This window comes from Schistocerca americana, chromosome 3, assembly GCF_021461395.2.
Source record: "Schistocerca americana isolate TAMUIC-IGC-003095 chromosome 3, iqSchAmer2.1, whole genome shotgun sequence".
NCBI classification, from domain to species: domain Eukaryota; kingdom Metazoa; phylum Arthropoda; class Insecta; order Orthoptera; family Acrididae; genus Schistocerca; species Schistocerca americana.
In genome coordinates this window covers 213637994-213660594 of record NC_060121.1, presented here as the reverse complement: position 1 = coordinate 213660594, position 22601 = coordinate 213637994, and the positions used below count along the sequence as shown (strand labels likewise).

Sequence of the window (22601 nt, the reverse complement as noted above, 5' to 3'; positions counted from 1 at the left end):
CGACCGTAGCGTCGCTGCCACAATTCTCTATAGTTGCCGATAAGTTATCAGCAGTACCGACCTACTTAGTCGTCAGAGAGTTTACGCCGAGTGTCAAACGTTATTCCAAGTGATACTCCAAGTGTTTATTATTGAGAGTCTGAACTTGAACTCTCTGGACTTCAGTAACACAAAACTCACGTAGTGTCTCGTAGACTAGGTTCATCAGTGCCACGCAATCTAGGGAAACAAAAGTTGAGTGTATACAGGAAGATAAGGGTTTAAGTGCAGATAATGTGATCATTGGTACCCGTGCCAGGGTGTTAGCCGTTTTTTCTCCGCAGCAAACAGTGTTCCCATAGACACGTCGTATAATTTGCTACCTGATTTTCTCTGTATTGTCGTAGCTACACCACTAAGTGGATTACGCCTGTCAGTGTAGACTAACCGTTTTGCGTCCACGTGTCCATGCATCAACACATGACCAGCTGCCCAGGGAAAATAAACATTAGTAGCTTACTCTTGCCACACGTACTTGGAGGTACTAACCAAACTAAAAACATACTATTCCTAATACCTACGGCAACGGCCTTGCCGCAGTGGATACACCGGTTCCCGTGAGATCACCGAAGTTGAGCGCTGCCGGGCGTGGTCGGCACTTGGATGGGTGACCATCCAGGCCGCCATGCGCTGTTGCCATCTTTCGGGGTGCACTCACCCTCGTGATGCCAATTGAGGAGCTACTCGACCGAATAGTAGCGGCTTCGGTCAAGAATACCATCATAACGACCGGGAGAGCGGTGTGCTGACCACACGTCCCTCCTATCCGCATCCTCAACTGAGGATGACACGGGAGTCGGATGGTCCCGATGGGCCACTTGTGGCCTGAAGACGCTGTGCCTTTTTCCCCCTAATACGTACAGCTGCAAAAGAAGTAAATGCTGTCCACAGTCACGAATAAAAATATCTCCACTTATACCGTTTGTATTTGTGATGTATATTTTTTAGTAAGCAATTATTACTTTACTCATGTGTTGCCACTAGTTATTCTGTGTTAGTAATATTTCCCTGTGCAGAGTGTGTAGCTGTTGTACCAGCAGGCCACTTCCATTTAACTACGTCTGTACGTCGCAGGGGATTCGCTTCCTGTTATCTTTAAGTTAGACACCTAGCTTAGATCTACAAAATACGTTCGTGTGTTCCCTATTACTAGTAGCATATCAAGAGATGAAAACATTAATCTTGGTCCTTGACGCATCCGATTTAGTAATTCCAGACGTTCACAAACGAATTTCATCTGGACTTACAGCAGTACAGGCGTTTCATTTCTACGGAAGTTGCCATTGTTTTCTTATAGACTTCTTGTTTTAATATTCCCCATAATAATAATCCGGAGATGTTAACTCTGAAGAGAGTGCAAGGCGTTTTGTGTTTTGCGAACGACTGATCCACCCACCTCAAAATGTTCATTTACGAAGGTCTGTAGTTATCGGCTATTATTGGCGAGGCCACCGTCATGTTCATATCATGTGGCTCGCTTATGTGGAGTGGGATGTCTTCCAATTTTTTCAGCAGTATGTGTGTTGGGAAAGGTAGATAGTAGGTGCCGTTTAGACACCCATCAGTGAAACAGGCAACAATGATGTGAATCTTAAAGACACAGCAGACCAAAGTCGTAGTCTATCCAGTACTCTCAGCTAGCGTGGATTTTCAACTGATGAGTAATGAATACTCCGAAGATTTATTTGGCAATGCACAGAAACGCCGCATCACTTTGAATTTTTCGTAAACACCACTCGGAGAACTGTAACTGCTTCTGTAAAACACTGCCACGATACTGTTAATAGTGCGAAATGTGGACAAGGATGAAATGGGTAGGACTGTACTGGCTGATTATAATTAAAGTGCAGCTATTCAAAGAGATCCAGAGTAAGCTGTAATTATCGTATGGCAGCGAAACTTGGTAGGTATTATAATGCATTAATGCAGAATCGATTTACTCTAGAAAAAAAATTAGTTCCAATTTTGGCCACCAGGGTGCAATTCTGCAGCTGCAAATACGAGAAAGACGTATAGAAATATTTATTTAATTGATTAAGAACGGCACAGGGACAGAAAAGCTCAAACAACTGGGAAAGTTTGATTTTATTATTTACCGCCACTCACACAGTTTGTTCAATATGAACGCCGGAGACGTCGACGAGATGCTGTACAGTGCCAGATTTACACCTGGTGGCCAAAATTGGAAGTAATTTTTTTCAGCATTAACGCATTAGTATATTTCCCAAGCTCCGCTGACATACGGTAATTACAGCTCACAATGGACCTCCGTGAATTGCTGCACTTTAATTTTAACCACCCTGTAGCTTTTCCAGAATACTCCCTCCGCTAAACCCAATTGCACGTTCAAGCTGCCTCTTAGTCGATGTCGATGGTGTGTGTAATAACGTTTGCAAAAAGAGATTGTGAACATTTAGCATGGTCAGGGTACATTTCAGCATACAACCACACCGCTGCTCTAACAGTTTGTCGACATTAGCCACATTTCCTGTTGTACACTGTGAAAGCTTGAAAAGCTTCACGTACCAGCTGTCTGAGTGCTACAATATCAGAGTACAGACTGACGGGCCTCAAGCGCACAGCTAAACACACGAACCATACCTGAGTCACGTGTTTGGTTACATTCGATACAGCGGGACAGACGTTCACGAAACTATTTCTTCTGACGTCGGGAAGTGGTTTGTAGTGCTGTCATCTTCTTGTTGGTGGATCGAGTTCCACATTGGTTAAGTCGCTGAACTCCTCTCAGAAAGTTATTTCCAATGTCACAGAAAGAGGAAGAAGATAAGCCCAAGTCAGTGTCATGATTCGCGAGTTAGAAGTGATTGTACTTACGTGCAGACATCAGAAGATTCCCCACATTATCCACTATCATCTATCGCAAAACACACCTCGAGGTATTTACTCAGCCAATGGCCTTGCCGTAGTGCTAACACCAGTTCCCGTCAGACCACTGAAGTTAAGTGCTGTTGGGCTTGGGTAGCACTTGAAGGCGGGTCACCATTCACGTCTGCTGAGTGCTGTTGGCAAACAGGGTGCACTCAGCCCTTGTGAGGCCAGTTGAGGAGATAGCTGATTAAGAAATAGCGACACCGGTTACGAAAACTGACAACGGGCGGGAGAGCGATATGCTGACCACACGCCCATTTGCATCCGATGACGCCTAAGGGCTGAGGATGACACGGTCGGCCGTCAGTACGGTTGGGCTTTCCGAGGCCTGTTCGTACGGTGTTTGTTTTATGTATTTACTCAGTTTGGACATACGAGGTGCGACAGTAAAGTAATGAGACTGATTTTCTTTGCAAGACGTGGCAACCCTACAGGCTTGCGTAGGCACAATATCCTTGACCTTGGTCTATAAGCTGCTTCTAGTCCAAGCGGCACATCGATGCAAGTGCTCAGTCGTGAGTTGTGCTGTAATAAGTTAACATGTGTTTGCGTCTCTCGTCACAGAAACCACATAATGTTGCGCTATGGTATGCCATTTCTTTTTGCGTTAAATTGGGTGAAAACTCGATGACAACTTACGGTAAGTTTCAGAAGGATTTTGGAGAGGAGGTTAGATCAAGAGCTCAAGTTTTTCGTTGGCATAAAATGTTTGGTGAAGACAGAACGAATGTTGAAGATGAAGACCGCAGTGGACGACCATCAAAGTCACGGACGGATGTCAACTTGGCCAGGGTGCGTGAACTCGTACGATCTGATCGAAGATTATCCGTCAAAATGATTGCAGAAGAACTGAACATCAATAGAGAAACCGTTCGTCTAGTAATAACTGAAGATCTTGGTATGAGAAAGATTTGTGAAGAAATTGTCCCCAAAAATCTCACACCACAACAGCGAGAAACACGGAAAAATGTGGCAGACGATCTGTTAGAGAAAACGGAAATCAATCCCGAATTGTTGAGCTATGTTATCACTGGTGATGAAAGTTGGTTTCTTCAGTAGGATCCAGAGACAAAACGCCAAAGTTCGCAATGGTGCTCAAAGGGATCGCCCAGACCAAAAAAAGCTCGGAAGTCAAAGTCAAAAGTTAAATGCATGCTTGTGTGCTTCTTTGATTCCAAGGGAATTGTTCATAAAGAGTGGGTGCCTCCCGGACAAACAGTTAACCAATATTACTACAAAGAAATTTTAGAAAGACCTCGTGAAAGAGTTCTTCGTGTTCGTGCCAACTTCGTTGACAATTGGATTCTGCATCACGATAATGCGCCATCCCATACTGCTCTGTCAGTACAGCAATTCTTAACCTCGAAACAAATTTCAGTACTACCACAACCATCTTATTCACCAGATATCGCTCCGTGCCACTTTTTTCTATTTCCAAGAGTCAAAACGGCGCTCAAGGGACACCATTTTCAAACAACAAAAGATGTCTAAAAAGCTGTGACGAGGGTCTTGGAGGATATTACAGAAGACGAGTTCCAGAAATGTTACCATCAATGGCAGAAGCACTGGAAAAAGTGTGTGCAATCAGAAGGGAACTACTTTGAAGGAGACAACACTAAACTTGACTAAAGCGGTAAGCAACATTTTTTTCAAATCAGTCTCAATACTTTATTGTCGCACCTCGTACACTCCTTGATAAAGAAAAGTGAAGTACCCAGAATGGGAGGAGTAAACGAAATGAAACTTCACTGGTTAAGAGGATTTGTGATTTTATTTCAGTGGTTATTCGACCATGTCTTCTGGGTGCTTCACCTTTATTGTCAGGCTGTGCATTTCTGCAGTCTCTGCTACCTGCTTCAGTCTGCGTGTTATGTTTAGGTAGAGGCCAAGAGGGGTGGCTCGGCGAGAAACAAGACGATCATTGTGGCAATGGAATGCTTAATGTAGAGCAGAGAAATTTTCAGGGCTAATTTAGCGATGCCAACCCTTCCAGAATATAAATGTGGCCTAGGATTAATTGATGTAAGGTAAAATGCAGGGTTTTACTTGTGAAGAATATGTTAAGTGAATTGAGGACATGTCCAGATAGTGGAAAAGCAGTAAAACCAAAGTACGTGCGATCTCCTGTTTACGTGAATAATATGAATCACAAACCTAAGCATTATCGTATTTTTAATTTAGTACAGTTATCTTAATAAGGAAGACAAAACAAGAAACTAAAGGGCGACTGAGGTCTACAGGACGCTGAGAGATCATGAATACACAAATAGGATCGAGACCTAAGGACGAAAAGTTGGATACAAAGGCGTTTGGAAGAAATGTCCACATAGGTGTATTACATAGCTCTGTTAGAAACATTTTATATACAGATTGTTTATGTAAGAGTGTGCGCCGCGCGGGATTAGCCGAGCGGTCTGAGGCGCTACAGTCATGGACTGTGCGGCTGGTCCCGGCGGAGGTTCGAGTCCTCCCTAGGGCGTGGGTGTCTGTGTTTGTCCTTAGGATAATTTAGGTTAAGTAGTGTGTAAGCTTAGGGACTGATGACCTTAGCAGTTAAGTCCCATAAGATTTCACACACATTTGAACATTTGTAAGAGTGTGCAAAAATGTAACAGGACATGGAGAATGCTGCATTGAACAATTTGAGATAGAGAACCTGGGGTCGGAGAAGCCAGCTTAAGAAGATATGTAAGTAAACTTGTCTACCGCTTTGTCTAGCACTAGTGTTTTCCAGCATATTTACAACTAACATGCGAGCAACTTTGCACGTACTGTGCTGTTTATTTCCATATATATTCTTCATTTCTTGCAAGGAAACACGGAGGACGAGCGTGATAGCCAGGATGTCATGGTGCAGGTTTTGTTTACTTTACGTGTCCATAAGGTGGCTCTGAGCACTATGGGACTCAACTGCTGAGGTCATTAGTCCCCTAGAACTTAGAAATAGTTAAACCTAACTAACCTAAGGACATCACAAACATCCATGCCCGAGGCAGGATTCGAACCTGCGACCGTAGCGGTCTTGCGGTTCCAGACTGCAGCGCCTTTAACCGCACGGCTGTCCATAAGGTGGCTCTGTTGTATCGTATTTATATTGTCCAGTGACAGAATGTGCTATGAATCAACGACAGACCTATTCATTCCTCGCTGCTATTCAGAGCTGTACAGTACAATACGATGGAGCAGTCCCTGTACAGTATTTTTTAGTCACTGGATTGGAAGGGGAGGTTCTATTCCATGGCCTGCGAGGTCGCCTGACGTGAATCCTCTTTATTATTTCCTATGGGGTTATCTAAAGTCACTTGCGTATCAGACCCCAGTGGATACAGAGATGGAATTAGTTTTAGAGTTGTAGCTGCCTCTGATGTGATTCGAAACACACCAGGGATATTTGTCAGGATGCCTCGAACCTTGTTCGCTGATGTCATGCTTGCATTGAAGTTGATGGCAGTCAATTTCAGCACATTTTGTAAGATACAGTACAAATGGTACGTTCCTTGTGTCTATGATGCTATTTGCAGTTAACTAATGTAAATAAAAAAGTACACAAAATGGCTCAAATGGCTCTAAGCACTATGGGACTTAACTTCTGAGGTCATCAGTCCCCTAGAACTTCGAACTACTTAAACTTAACTAACCCAAGGACATCACACACATCCATTTCCACGGCAGGATTCGAACCTGCGACCGTAGCGGTCGCGCGGTTCCAGACTGTAGTGCCTAAAAACGTTCGGCCACTCCGGCCGGCAAAAAGTACATAGTAATGTGATTCCGTTGCTGTTATCTCCTTAAGCTGGCTTCTGCGACCCCAGGCTCCCTACCTCAAATTGTTGACTGGAGCGTCCTCTACGTCCTGTTTACTATTTGCGCGCTCTTAAGGGAACACACTGTATGTCAGTAAATAATGTGAAACCGAATAGTTCAGCGATGAAAACTATTATATTAACTGAATGTTCCGTTGATGCCTGTCAGAACATGACAATAATATTAATTAGGAAACACTTTCCTAATGCTCTTCCAAATCCTTTGGTCACGAAACTGTTTTCGACTTCTTACAGTTAGGCCATAGTCAAAGTTATTTTGCAGAACATAAGGAAAGTTTTTCCTATCTCATCTTATGAAACCTATAATTTTATGTAACATCGATAAATGCTTAGGCTGCCAAAACGAGGACACAACTGAACAAATACGGAACTAGACTGTAGGTGGAATAGGTTCTAACAACATAAAACACAATTTCTCACTATACCAAGGGTGTTAACTAATATTTGCGAAACCTCCGAGGAACAGACTTAAAAAGATGCAAAAAATTCCATACATACATACAACCAACGATTTTTTCCTTTTTTTTTACTTTCTTAGTTACAGACACGATTTTGTTGCTACGTATTTGCTTCGTTTCTGGCTTTTTGTTTTCAAACTTCCAGCTTAGTCCTACAGGCATATTTTCTTTTCAAATGTTGTCTTCTGGTGGCTATATGCACAAAATGTCTACCGTTAGCTCTAACACAAGGTTCTAAATGCCGCATCGTGCATTGTCTTACTCCCTCTCATATTCCATGTCTGCTGTAGCTGCTGAGCCGGCCGAGGTGGCCGAGCGGTTCTAGGCGCTACAATCTGGAACCGCGCGACCGCTACGGTCGCAGGTTCGAATCCTGCCTTGGGCATGGATGTGTGCGATGTCCTTAGGTTAGTTAGGTTTAAGTAGTTCTAAGATCTAGGGGACTGAAGACCTTAGAAGTTAAGTCTCATAGTGCTCAGAGCCATTTTTTTGTAGCTGCTGAAATCCTTCTTGAGCACGCTGGTGATGACTGTCAATAGGTTTTGAATACACTATGTCTTTTTAGTTGTCCCTAAAAAGAACACTGAATTATGATCAGGAGATCGAGCAGGTCGGGATGTTCCTGCCCCACGACCTCCCCATTTATTTGGGAAACACTGATTTAAAATTCATCCTGTTTGCAGAGAAATATAAGCTGGTGTCCCACCGTGCGTGAACCACATGTTTTGACGTAAGTGTAGTGGAACGTCTTCAAGCAAAACGTGTAAGTGTTCCATTAAAAATTCGCTACATGGTGCTCCAATCAGTGTTCCATGGAAAATGGAAGGTATATCTAATCTGTCTCCAGTTATGCCAGCCCATACGTTAATACTAAACTCTTGTTGATGTCCTGTTTAGACAATTGCAAAAGGATTCTCATCCGTCTATACGTCAGTGCCATGAAAAATTCTACTCTCATTTCCTCATAAACTTCGCCTGTTTTAGTGAATAGCGCTCGTGAGAACATATCCCTAGTAACAAAGTAGAAAAAAACTTTCCTGGTTTGAAAATCTGTTTCAATGAACCCTGCACTCTCTGCAGCCGGCATGGATAAACGAGATCCTCTCCTAACAATTTCTACACTGTCCCATAACTCACATTCTCAGTTTCTGCTATTTCTCTGGTACTGCTGGCAATATCGGGCTCTATAACACAGATTAGATGTTCTAACATTATTTGGAGTTATTCACTGAAATGACCTTCCCTCAAAAGAACCTGTTTGCAGAAGACTTTCGTGTATTCTTTTAAATACCTCGTTGTTCGGTAAATGTCTGTTAGGAAATCTTTCAGCATACAAAAATCTGGTTTCAGATACATTGAAGTTTTCAAGTCCGTACGTCAGGTGCACGTCCACCATGTGCTCACTGGAATACACTTTAGCCAGAAATGCACTCTCGTCCGAAAAGTGTATGGCCGAGCAGACGTCACGTCCGTGGCTGGCGAGGCCCACGAGAAAGAAAGGTCGTGTCGCATACGTCACAGCACGTGACACTGCAGGTCTTACGAGTACCAGCAGTCGTCTCCGGCGGGAAGCGAGTAACTGTTTCAGACGAGTTTAATAATTATCAACTGCACGTTTAAACGCATGCAAGCTCTCGATATCACACGACATAGTTAAGACCTTTAGTGAGTACCTTTTCAGTTACATACTGATTTCCCGTGGGCCCTGCACGGAGCGGAGTGTTCGCGAAGTGTGGCGGACAAACCGACTAGTGTGACGTCACAAGTTCGCTGAAGGGGCCCGTTTATCTTCCGGGCCCCGCGTGACTGGAAGTCAGACACAGCACGTCGCGCCGGCCGGGGTGGCCGAGCGGTTCTAGGCGCTACAGTGTGGAACCACGCGACCGCTACGGCCGCAGGTCTGAATCCTGCCTCGGGCGTGGGTATGTGTGATGTCCTTAGGTTAGTTAGGTTTAAGTAGTTCTAAGTTCTGGGGGACTGATGACCTCAGAAGTTAAGTCCCATAGTGCTCAGAGCCATTTGAACCATTTGAACAACACGTCGCTCTTTTGTGGAGGTCGCTAACGCACGCTCGTTCGGTGGTGCCCCTCTCGGAAATAGCCGATTCGATTCCTGCTTGAGGGAGAATGTTCAGTACATACTAAACGATAGCCCAATAAGAACTATAGAGTAAGCTTCCACTACTCATGGTCTGTATTGAAACGATTTGTTTATTTTCTAGTACTGTGGCAACTCAGATAAACATAAGAAGACTTTGACCTAATATTTCTCAAAAGAAACGACATTAAAAAATACCTGTAGGACCAATCTGGAAATTTGAAAATAAAAAAAGGAAAAGAAGCAAACATGTATCAATAGAAAGGGGCTGCAACTAAGAAAATAAAATATTAAAGACACGTATATCTAAACCTTTTTGCTACTTCGTAAGTCCTTTATCCATTTCCCAGTATGTGGCCATATTTTGCACATTATACGCCCAAAGAGCAGAAGTAGGGTTAGAAAAGTACAAAATGATGTATAATTCAATGAAAAATTTCCCTGTGGCAATATTCCAAGATGGATAATGCTGCAAAACACTAGGACACAAAAAGATTTGATTTCTGTGCTAGAAGTATTTTAGTTACGAAAGTATTGAAAAACAGAAATAGCCTCAACATCGAATGTAATGCACATTTGTGACATGTAGAATATCAAGTAGCGTTTATATGTCACAGTGCTTTATTAAGAATATGTCTGCTAACTGCAGTGCAACAGTTTATACATTGCCTTCGAAAACTGTAAGGCCCATTTAGAGGCAAAGCACCGCCCACTAGGACAGACTCGTATTTGAAAATTAGAGAGGCCAACCGTGCCGTCTCGATACGGTTAAGTCTATAGAACTGTCTCCACTTATATCAAAATAAATGCAGGCACATTAGCATTTATTATCGAAAAGCATATAAAGTGGCACTAAATATTCAAATATTTTTGTGCAGTGCAGGACGACATTCAGAAATCAATGTAATGGGAAATATTAACCATCTGAAGACGGACATGATACACTGAAGAGCCAAAGAATCTGGTACACCTACCTAATATCGCTTAGGGCACCCGGGTGCACGCAGAAGTGCCGCAACACGACGTGGCATGGACTCCACTAATGTCTGAAGTAGTGCTGGAGGGAAGTGACAGCATGAATCCTGCGGGGCTGTCCATAGATCCGTAAGAGTACGAGGGGGTGGAGATCTCTTCTGAAAAGCACATTGCAAGGAATCCCAGATATGCTGAATAATGTTCATGTCTGGGGAGTGTGGTGGCCAGCGGAAGTATTTAAACTCGAACAGAGTTCCTGGAACCACTCTGTAGAAGTTCTGGACTTGTGGTGTGTCGCATTGTCCTGCTGAAATTTCCCGAGTCCGCCGGAATGCACAATGGATATGAATGGACGCAGGTGATCAGACAGGACGTGTCACCTGTCAGAGTCGTATCTAGACGTATCAGGGGTCCCATATCACTCCAACTGCACACGCCCCACATCATTACAGAGCCTCCACAAGCTTCAACAATCCCCTGCTGATATACAGGGTCCATGGATTCATCAGGTTGTCTCTATACCTATACAGTCTATCCGGTCGATACAATTTGAAACGAGACTCGTAACATGTTCTCAGTCATCAACAGTCTAATGTCGGTGTTGACGGACCCAGGCGAGGCGTAAAGCTTTGTCTCGCGCAGTCACCAAAGGTACACGAGTGGGCCTTCGGTTCCGAAAGCCCATATCGACGCTGTATCGTTGAATGGTTCGCACGCTGTCACTTGTTGCTGGCCCAGCACTGAAAACTGCAGCAATTTGCGGAAAGGTTGCACTCCTGTCACGTTGAATGACACTCTTCCGACGTCGTTGGTCCCGTTCTTGCAGGATCTTTTCCTGGCCGCGGCGATGTCGGAGATTTAATGTTTTACCGGATTCCTGATATTCACGGTACAGTCGTGAAATGGTAATACAGGAAAAGCCCCACTACATCTCTAGCTTGGAGCTGCTTTGTCCCATCGCTCGTGAGCCAACTATAACACCACTTTCAAACTCTCTTAAATCTTGATAACCTGCCATTGTAGCAGCAGTAGCCGATCTAACAACTGCGCCAGACACTTGTTATATGCAGGGTGGTCCATTGATAGTGACCGGGCCAAATATCTCAAGAAATAAGCATCAAACGAAAAAACTACAAAGAACGAAACTCGTCTAGCTTGAAGGGGGAAACAAGATGGCGCTATGGTTGTCCAGCTAGATGGCGCTGCCATAGGTCAAACGGATATAAACTGCGTTTTTTTAAAAAAATAGGAACCCCCATTTTTATTACATATTCGTGTAGTACGTAAAGAAATATGAATGTTTTAGTTGGACCACTTTTTTCGCTTTGTGATAGATGGCGCTGTAATAGTCACAAATGTATAAGTACGTGGTATCACGTAACATTCCGCCAGTGCGGGCGGTATTTGCTTCGTGATACATTACCCGTGTTAAAATGGACCGTTTACCAATTGCGGAAAAGGTCGATATCGTGTTGACGTATGGCTATTGTGATCAAAATGCCCAACGGGCGTGTGCTATGTATGCTGCTCGGTATCCTGGACGACATCATCCAAGTGTCCGGACCGTTCGCCAGATAGTTACGTTATTTAAGGAAACAGGAAAAGTGTTCAACCCCATGTGAAACTTCAACCACGACCTGCAACAAATGATGATGCCCAAGTAGGTGTTTTAGCTGCTGTCGCGGCTAATCCGCACATCAGTAGCAGACAAATTACGCGAGAATCGGGAATCTCAAAGACGTCGGTGTTGAGAATGCTACATTAACATCGATTGCACCCGTACCGTATTTCTATGCACCAGGAATTGCTTGGCAACGACTTTGAACGTCAAGTACAGTTCTGCCACTGGGCACAAGAGAAATTACGGGACGATGACAGATTTTTTGCGCTAGTCCTATTTAACGACGAAGCGTCATTCACCAACAGCGGTAACGTAAACCGGCATAATATGCACTATTGGACAACGGAAAACCCACGATGGCTGCGACAAGTGGAACATCAGCGACCTTGCCGGGTTAATATATGGTGCGCCATTATGGGAGGAAAGATATTTGGCGCCCATTTTATCGATGGCAATCTAAATGGTGAAATGTATACTGATTTCCTACGTAATGTTCTACCGATGTTACTACAAGATGTTTCATTGCATGACAGAATAGCGATGTACTTCTAACATGATGGATGCACATAGCTTGCGTGCGGTTGAAGCGGTATTGAATAGCATATTTCATGACAGGTGGATTGGTCGTGGAAGCACCATACCATGGCCCGAACGTTCACCGGATCAGACGTCCCCAGATTTCTTTCTGTGGGGAAAGTTGAAGGATATTTGCTATCGTGATCCACCGACAACGCCTGACAACATGCGCCAGCGCATTGTCAGTGCATGTGCGAACATTACGGAAGGCGAACTACTCGCTGTTGAGAGGAATGTCGTTACACGTATTGCCAAATGCATTGAGGTTGAAGGACATCATTCTTAGCATTTATTGCATTAATTTAGTATTTACATGTAATCACGCCGTAACAGCATGCGTTCTCAGAAATGATAAGTCCACAACGGTACATGTAACACATTGGAACAACCGAAATAAAATGTTCAAACGTACCTACGTTCTGTATTTTAATTTGAAAGACCTACCTGTTACCAACTGTTCGTCTAATATTGTGAGCCATATGTTTGTGACTATTACAGCGCCATCTATCACAAAGCGAAAAAAGTGGTCCAACTGAAACATTCCTTTACGTACTACACGAATATGTAATAAAAAATGGGGGTTCCTATTTAAAGAAACGCAGTTGATATCCGTTTGGCCTATGGCAGTGCCATCTAGCGGGTCAACCATAGCGCCATCTGGTTTCCCCCTTCAAGCTAGACAAGTTTCGTTCTTTGTAGTTTTTTCGTTTGACGCTTATTTCGTGAGATATTTGGCCCGGTCACGATCAATGGACCACCCTGCCGACCGCAACACCGTATTCTGCCTATTTAGTTATCTCTGTATACGGATGTGTATACCAGTTTCTTTGGCGCTTCAGGATAGCTCGAAACAGATTATGGCATTGAAAAATGGTTCAAATGGCTGAGCACTATGGGACTTAACATCTATGGTCATCAGTCCCATAGAACTTAGAACTACTTACACCTAACTAACCTAAGTACATCACACAACACCCAGCCATCACGAGGCAGAGAAAATCCCTGACCCCGCCGGGAATCGAACCCGGGAACCCGGGTGTGGGAAGCGAGAACGCTACCGCACGACCACGAGCTGCGGGTTATGGCATTGAAACAAAGTATTTTAATAGCATGTGTGATTGGGGCATTAGTCAGCAACACTCAGTGAAGTAATCGCATTCAAACGAGCATTGCTTGCTTCTCATTAGCCGATATCTTGTGGACATTAATTAACGAATTAACGACTGTTGCCATCAAATGGAAACTTCGGGTACGGTGACTGTCGTACGTGGCGATATTATTGATAGTTCTTCTTTCTGAATCCAGTGAAATTAAACATGTAAAATTCGACCATAAAGTTCCCTTACATCTAAACTAATCAGCATAACAAAATTTAAATTGTACGTCTGTTTCGCTTTAAGTTTTATTAATTAAATGGTACTGATGTTTGAGGGGAAGCTCTCGATATTTGAAACGGCTTACTAACGCCACTGTGATCACAATGGCAGACGTGCTGGGGAACTGTCACACGTAGCGCCCTTCTCGTCACGATAGCGTCACTCCGGTTCGCAGGTGGCGTCCATAAGCAACGGAAGAATGGGCCGCCTGTGCTCGTTCCAACATTAGTCTCGAGGCAAACGGGCGTGTTTACTCGTTCGCCGGCAACACAGACTCGCCGCTATTGTTTCCAGCTCGCGAGTTAGTGCCGCGGATATTCTGGGCGGTAACAACAGTTCGCGCGTTCGCAGCCGAAACAGCGACCGGCCATCCTCGCGGCGGCTCAATTTACCGGTCGCGCATTACTGCAGGCGCAGCTCGTTAGCGCAGCTACGACTTCTGGGAAGCCGCTTTATCACTATGCCCGGGCTCGAAATAGGGTCAGCCCGTCTCTTGTGCCGGATCGCCATCGGCAGTTACATCAAAACAGCGCAGACTGGCTACGTATTCCGTAAGGTACAGGAGCCCGTGACGTTATCCAATAGACTGCCTCATAAACTAGAGAGTTTACTGCCCGCATCTGCTGATGGAACGTTCGCGTAGCAAGCCGAATGAGCTTGTAAACTGTACCTGTGTTTGGGACTGTAGAAAGGAAAGATTAGCGTTTAACGTCCCGTCGTGAAGAATTTAATATGGTGAAAAGAATATAGGATTAATGTAGGGTAACGAACACCTTTAAATCAGCAATGCAAATATATACAGGGTGTTTCAAAAAGGGCTTAACAATTTTGAAAATTAATATAAACTGATTAATAGTACCTAGAGAGGTGATTGAAGTATCAATTTGTAAGGAAATACATCAAGTTTTGTCTCGTGTAGTTCGTTAGTGCCGAGTCGCGCCGTAAGGAGCGCTAGTGGCAGTCGCGTTAAAGATGGCTGCCTTCACTGGAACCGAGCGTGCTAGCTACGTGCTTTGGTGTGAAGAATCGAAGTCAGCGACAACAGTTCAGCCTAATTTCCGTACCAATACTCTAAAGATCCTCCTAGTAGGTCTACAGTTTATGAGTGGCATAAATGTTTTGTAGAAACAGAATGCTCGGTAAGACATGGGAAATTATCAGATCGTTCAATCACGTCCAACGAAGTCGTTGAGCGACTGAGACAACATTTTGTCAAAAGCCCTACGATATCGATCCGGCGTGCATCTCGCGAACAGCAAATCCCACATACGACCGTTTGGCTGGTATTGAGAAAATGTTTGCATTTGAGACTGTTCAGATTGACGATCGTAGAAGCAATGAAAGACACTGATAAAATTGTTCGCAATAACTTCTGTGATCGTATGTTAAATCGATTACATGAGGATGAACATTTTTTAGGCAAAATCTTCTTTCATGACGAGTCGACTTTTCACTTAAGTAGCAAGGTTAACACACATAACTGTAGTATATGGGGCAGTAAAAATCCATGTCAAACATTGCAGCATGTTCGTGATAGCCCAAAGCTGAACGTTTTTTGTACACTGAGCAAGAACAAATTGTAGGCCCCGTTTTTCCATGAGCAAAACCATCAATGGGGTAGTATACTTGGATATGTTACAACAATTTTTGATACCACAGATCGATGAAGATGAGCGAGAACGAAATGTTTACTTCATGCAAGATGGGGTCCCACCCCGCTACCTGGCTGTCGTCCGGGATTTTCTCAGTGACCACTTTCCAGGTCAATGGATTGGCCGTGATGCCCCAATTGCATGGGCCCCATGTTCCCAAGACCTGACAGCACTCGACTTTTTTTAATGGAGATTCGTCAAGGATATCGTGTTTGTACCTCCCGTGCCAGCTTCTCTACCTGAAATTAGAGCAAGAATTTACGCCACCACTGAGCAAGTTACACCTGCAATGCTACAGCGAGTTTCGGAAGAAACTGACTTCCTATAGGATGTGTGCAGGATAACCAACGAAGCCTCATACAACATCTTCAGTTTAAGGTAAAAGAACGTGATGTGTTTCCCTACAAAATAACACTAAACCCAGCTCTGTATCTTCTTTCAATAAATTTATATGAATTTTTAAAGTTGTCAGGTTCTTTTTGAAACACCCTGTATTATATCATAAATTTTCTGATACATTCAGGGAACTGACAGGTGTGATTACTACCAAACCATCATTTGCTAAACTCTGACAAGAATGGAAAAAATGAAGCAGCCGATCTTGGGGAACATAAGTTTGGGTTCCGGAGAAATTTAGGAAAAAGCAAGGCAATACTGATCCTATGACTTATCGTAGAAGATAAATTAAAAAAGGCAAACCTACGTTTATAAAACTGTTAGTGCTAGAGAAACCTTTCTACAATGCTGGCTGTGAAACACTTACGGAAATCTTAAGGTTAGCAGGGATAAAATGTAGAGAGCTAAAGGTTATGTACAATTTCCACAGAAACAGACTGCACTTACAAGAGTCAGGATACACGAAAGGGAAGCATCGGTTGAGAAGCGACTGAGAGCGTATTGTAGCCAGGTAGAAGAAATTAAAAGTTTGTGGTTTCCCTATGATATTGTAATTCTGTCAGAAGAACAAAGGAGTTGGAGGAGGAGTTGAATAGAGCGCATAGTGACACCAAAAGAGGTTATAAGTTGAACGCCGACAAAAGCAAAACGTGGGAAACGGAATGTAGTCAAATTAAATTAGGTGATGCAGAGGCAATTAGATTAGGAAATGAAACACTAAAAGCAGCCAGTGAATCTTGTTATTTGGGCAACGAAATAACTGAAGGTGGCCGAGAGATAGAGGATATAAAATGCAGATTGGCTATAGCAAGGAAAGCATAAAAAAGAGGGAATTGTTAATCTATAATATGATTTTAAGTTTCAGGAAGTCTTTTGTGAAGGTATTTGGAGTGTATTCTTGTATAGAAATGACGATAAGAAGTTAAGACAAGAAGATAACAGAAGCTGTTCATATCTGCTGCTATAGACGAATGCTGAAAATTAGATGGGTAGATGAGATCTCATAATGAGGTACTGAATCGAACTGGGGAAAAGAAATTTATGGCATAACTAGGCTTATAGAATGTATCGACTGAGATATCAAGGACTCGTCAGTTTTATAACAGAGAAAATTCTGAGGGGTAGATGCCGTAGAGGCAGACCATGGCATGAAGAGAGTGAACAGGTTAATACACATTTACATGAATACTCTGCAATTCACAGTTACGTGCGTGGCAGAGGGTTCATCCAACTATCTTAAGACTATTTCTCGACCGTTCCATTCTCGAACAGCGCGCGAGAAAACGAATACTTACATTTTTCCGCGCGAGCTCCGATTTTTTCTAATTTTATTATGATGATCGTTTCTGCCTACGTAGATTGGTGTCAACAAAAAATTTTCACATTTGGAAGAGAGAGATGGTGATTGAAATTTCGTGAAAATATGCCGCCGAAACGAAAAACGATTTTGTTTTAGTGATTGTAATCTCAACTCACGTATCATATCCGTGACACACTTTCCCCTATTTCGCGATTATACAAAACGAGTGCCCGTCTTTGAACTTTTTCGATGTTCTCCGTCAGTTTTAAGCGACAAGGATCCCCCGCAGTAGGTGCCCAGAACACGACAGAAAAGTGTAGGGCAGTCTTTTTGTTAATTCCACTGCATCTTATAAGAATTCTTCGAATAAAACGCAAGTTTTGTTTTATCCTCCCCACAACATTTTCTATGTGGTCGTTCCAACTTCAGTTCTTCGTAACTGTAATCCCTATGTGTTTAGTTAAACTGACCACGTTTAGATTTATGTGATTCAATGTGCAACAAAAAATTGACGGATTCCTTCTAGTACTCATGTGAATGTCCTCAAGCTATTCATTACTTAAAAGTCAATTAGCACAACACAGATATCTTATATAAATAATTTTGAAATTGGTTTTGATCTTCTGATGAGTTTGTTGTTGTTGTGGTCTTCAGTCCTGAGACTGGTTTGATGCATCTCTCCATGCTACTTTATCCTGTGCAAGCTTCTTCATCCCCCAGTACTTACTGCAACCTTCTGAATCTGTTTAGTGTATTCATCTCTTGGTCTCCCTCCACGATTTTTACCCTCCACGCTGCCCTCCAATACTAAATTGGTGATCCCTCGATGTCTCAGAACATGTCCTACCAACCGATCTCTTCTTCTAGTCAAGTTGTCCCACAAGCTCCTCTTCTTCCCAATTCTATTCAATACTTCCTCATTAGTTATGTGATCTACCCATCTAATCTTCAGCATTCTTCTGTAGCACCACATTTCGAAAGCTTCTATTCTCTTCTTGTCTAAACTATTTATCGTCCACGTTTCACTTCCATACATGGCTACACTCCATACAAATACTTTCAGAAGCGACTTCCTGACATTTAAATCTATACTCGATGTTAACAAAATTTTCTTCTTCAGAAACGCTTTTCTTGCCATTGTCAGTCTACATTTTATATCCTCTCTACTTCGACCATCATCAGTTATTTTGCTCCCCAAATAGCAAAACTCCTTTACTACTGTAAGTGTCTCATTTCCTAATCTAATTCCATCAGCATCACCCGACTTAATTCGACTACATTCCATTATCCTCGTTTTGCTTTTGTTGATGTTCATATTATATCTTCCTTTCAAGACACTGTCCATTCCATTCAACTGCTCCTCCAAGTCCTTTGCTGTCTCTGACAGAATTACAATGTCATCGGCGAACCTCAAAGTTTTTATTTCTTCTCCATGGATTTTAATACCCACTCCGAACTTTTCTTTTGTTTCCTTTATTGCTTGCTCAATATACAGATTGAATAGCATCGGGGATAGGCTACAACCCTGTCTCACTCCCTTCCCAACCACTGCTTCCCTTTCATACCCCTCGACTCTTATGACTGCCATCTGGTTTCTGTACAAATTGTAAATAGCCTTTCGCTCCCTGTATTTTACCCCTGCCACCTTTAGAATTTGAAAGAGAGTATTCCAGTGAACATTGTCAAAAGCTTTCTCTGAGTCTACAAATGCTAGATATGTAGGTTTGCCTTTCCTTAATCTTTCTTCTAAGATAAGTCGTAGAGACAGTATTGCTTCACGTGTTCCAACATTTCTACGGAATCCAAACTGATCTTCCCCGAGGTCGGGTTCTATCAGTTTTTCCATTCGTCTGTAAAGAAGTTTACAAGACAGAAAAAGAAAGTATCGCTGCAAACAACCTAAGAGGGCTGTTCAGATTGTCTCCTAAATCGTTTATGGGGGTTAGGAACAGCGGAGGAACTATATGACATCCTTGGGGAACTCCAGATTTCACTTCCGTTTCACTCACTTTCCGTCGGTTACTACGAACTGTGGTCGTTCTGACAGAAAATCAGAAATCCAATCACTCAACTGAGGTGCTATTCAGTAGGCACTCAGTTCGATAAGAAGCTATTTGTGGGGAACGGCGTCAAAAACCTTCTGGAAATCTAGAAAAATGGAATCAATTTCAGATCCCATGTCGATAGCACTCATTACTTCGTGCAGATAAAGCGCTAGTTGTGTTTCACAGGAATGACATTTTCTGAATCCGTGCTGTATACTGATAAATCGTTTTTTTCGAGGTAAATTATAGTATACGAACGCCGTATATGTTCTACAATCCTAGTGGAAATCGACGTCAGAGATATGGGTCGGTGATTCGTCAGATTATTCCGGTTTCCCTTCCTCAGCACCAGTGTGAGCTATTGAACCCAGTCTTTAGGTAAGGATATTTTGTCGAGCGGTTGTATATGTTTGCTAAGTATGTACTAGGGGCATTCAGTAAATAATGCAACACTTTTTTCTCGTCTAGTTTTGCTTAAAAATGTGTGAAATTGTTTTTGGACATCGTGGAATACCCAGCATCAGCCTCGATTGTTTCACGTAGCTCCGGTATGAGGCGGCGCTATTTGTAGCATTCAAAATGGCGTCTGTAAAGGAGGTGCGTTCCAAGCGTGGAACTGTCATTGAGTTTCTTTTGGCGGAAAACCAGAGCATCGCAGATACTGATACACACTTGCAGACTGTCTGCGCAGATCTGGCAGTAAACAAAAGCTCGCTGAGTCGTTGGGAGAGGCGTCTGTCATCATCGCAACAAGGTCGCGCAAACCTATCTGATCTCCAGCTTGCCTGCCTGCTGCACACAGCTGTGACTCCTGCACTCGTTGTAAAGTACGGACACTCTCAATCGAGGTGATCGACGGATCAGAACCACACATCACGCTGCACAACTGGACGTCTCTGTTGATAATGATGATACATTCGTCTTCCAGTTGGGGTACTCAAAGGTGTGTGCCCTCTACGTTCCTAACCGCCTAACAGAAGACCATAAAGAGCAACGAAGAACTATGTGTGCGGAACTGCTTGCATGTTACGAGGCTGATTATGACAATTTATTTGTCAAACATCTATGCGATGAAACATGGATTCATCACTTCGAACTGCAAACAGAATTACAATCCATGAAGTGGCGCGACACTGCCCCTCCCCCATAAGAAAAGTCAAAGCCACACCTCTGATACCGAGCACCGTGGGTTTCGAATCCGCGTCAGGCGGCATGGACCTCGATTATCACTAGAGGTCTCTGCAGCCGTCACGCCGTAAGGCGTGGCTGCGCGCGTTCCTGGCCTGCGTATAACGTGAGGGCGCCATGGTGGAGCACGTAGTCCCAGCAGCCAATAGCGACGCACCGTATCCTGTATATAAACTCCTGCCCCTCACGTAGCTAAGCCCTCCCACCACTCCTGAACTCACCATCCCTGATGCCCCCACCCCTCCTGGCAATTCCCTTCCCCCCCCCCCCCCCTCACCGCTGAGGACATCATCAGGTTCCTCAGCATCGTTCTCCAAAATGTCCACCCTTTCCAGCGCCCTCACACCCTCCAGCAGATATCCCTCGCCGCTTGTTCCGTCTTCCACCTTAAAATGTATGCCACCTACTCCCACAACCAGGCCCATTTTACCTTCTCCTATCTCGACACCCTCGTCTAAATCCCTGTCATGGTGCGACAGCACCGTTTCCTGTTCAACAACATCTGTTCCCTTCCCACCAATAAGAACATGCACACCCTCGCCACTCACCACGTGGGTGCCTTCCTCCTCAATGAAACCTTTCTTCAGCCCCACCACACCATACACACCTCGCCCTACCTCCTTCACCGCTCTGATAATCCCTTCCTGATAGCGTGTGGCGGAGTTGCCATTGGTCACCACCGCCAGATCCCAGTTCGGCTCCAACCTCTCCTTCCTGACCCCACCGAACACCTGATCCTTAGTCTCTTCTTCCCTGGCCTTACCATCACCTGCGCCACCATCTATGTCCGCCCTAACGCCCCTATTCCTTTTGACTTCCTCTCCCACATTGACCGTACCTTCTCCTCCTACATGATCGCCACCGACTTCAACATCCATAGTCGTTCTGCCACCCAGTTATGGTGGTGGCATCAGTTCCTCTCCTCCCTCCAAGGCAACCTTGTCCCCATTCCCCAGCACACCCGCCCCGAATCCAACTCCACTCCTGATGTCATCCTCTCCTCCCCCAACCTCCTTGGCCACATAACGGTGGATGTCCTGGACCCCATTGGTAGTGACCATCTCCCTGTCCTCCTCACCATTTCAGATGGTCGTCGCCCCCGCCCCGACCCCCGTCATGAACCTCCCGCGAAGTACGTCCATGATTATTCCCGTGCCGACTGGAATGTCTACCGGGATACCCTATCTACCCAGGTCGATGGCCACCTCTTCACCTACCGACACCCTGATGATATTACCGATGCCTCCTCCTTTCTCCAACAGACCTTGTCTGAGGCCATGGAGGTCCATGTCCCTTCTGTCGCCACCCACCCTCACCATCCTACCTTACCCCCACAGGCCGTCCTCCTCCTCCGTGAATCCCGCCGTCATGGCACATACCGTGCCTTCCTCTGAACGCATGACTCGGAGACACTACGACGCCACCGGCAACTCCAGAGACACATCTGTAACTTGCTCGCGGCTAAGAAACGCCGGGACTGGCGACAGACATGCACTTGTTTAAACGCTACACTTCCTATAAACTCGTCCAAATTCTGGTCAGCCTTCCGCCGCCTTACCGGATCTAACCACCCCCCCCCCCCCCTACTATCCTCTCCTTCATGATAACCAACCCTTCCCTGACAACCTTAGTAAGGCCAATCACTTTGCCTCCTACCACTCTGATGTCTTTACCGTCCCCAGTTCGATTACTCCCTCATCCCGGATGTCCGGGATGGAACTGACACCTCTGTCCCTCCCCTTGCACCTGCTTTCCAGTACTTGGACAACATTGCACACACCGAACTCAGTGCCCCTATCACTACACAGCATCTCATCGCTACACTCCACATGAAATGCAACACCGCTCCTGGTCACGATCGTGTCACCTATCGCCACCTTCGTGAAGCTCCTGCCTCTTTCCTCTCCACCCTGGCCAGGCTCTACAATGTAGTCCTGTCCACCGGCTACTACCTCGACCTGTGGAAAACCTCCTGTATCCTGATGTTCCTTAAACCCGGTAAACCGCCATCCGCTGTCTCCTCCTACCATCCCATCAGCCTTACCTCAGTCTTCAGCAAGGTTCTGGAATCAATCCTAACCCAACGCATCCACCAGCATCTCCGGCACCACCGCCTCCTTCCCGTTACCCAGTGTGGCTTTCGGCCGTCATTCTCTTCCGATGAC

At 44.5% G+C, this 22601-nt stretch overlaps 1 pseudogene; it reads left to right on the top strand.

The window, feature by feature from the left end:
• Positions 1–560: 560 nt before the first annotated feature.
• Positions 561–678, top strand: LOC124607597 (annotated as a pseudogene).
• The last annotated feature ends 21923 nt before the right edge of the window (positions 679–22601 follow it).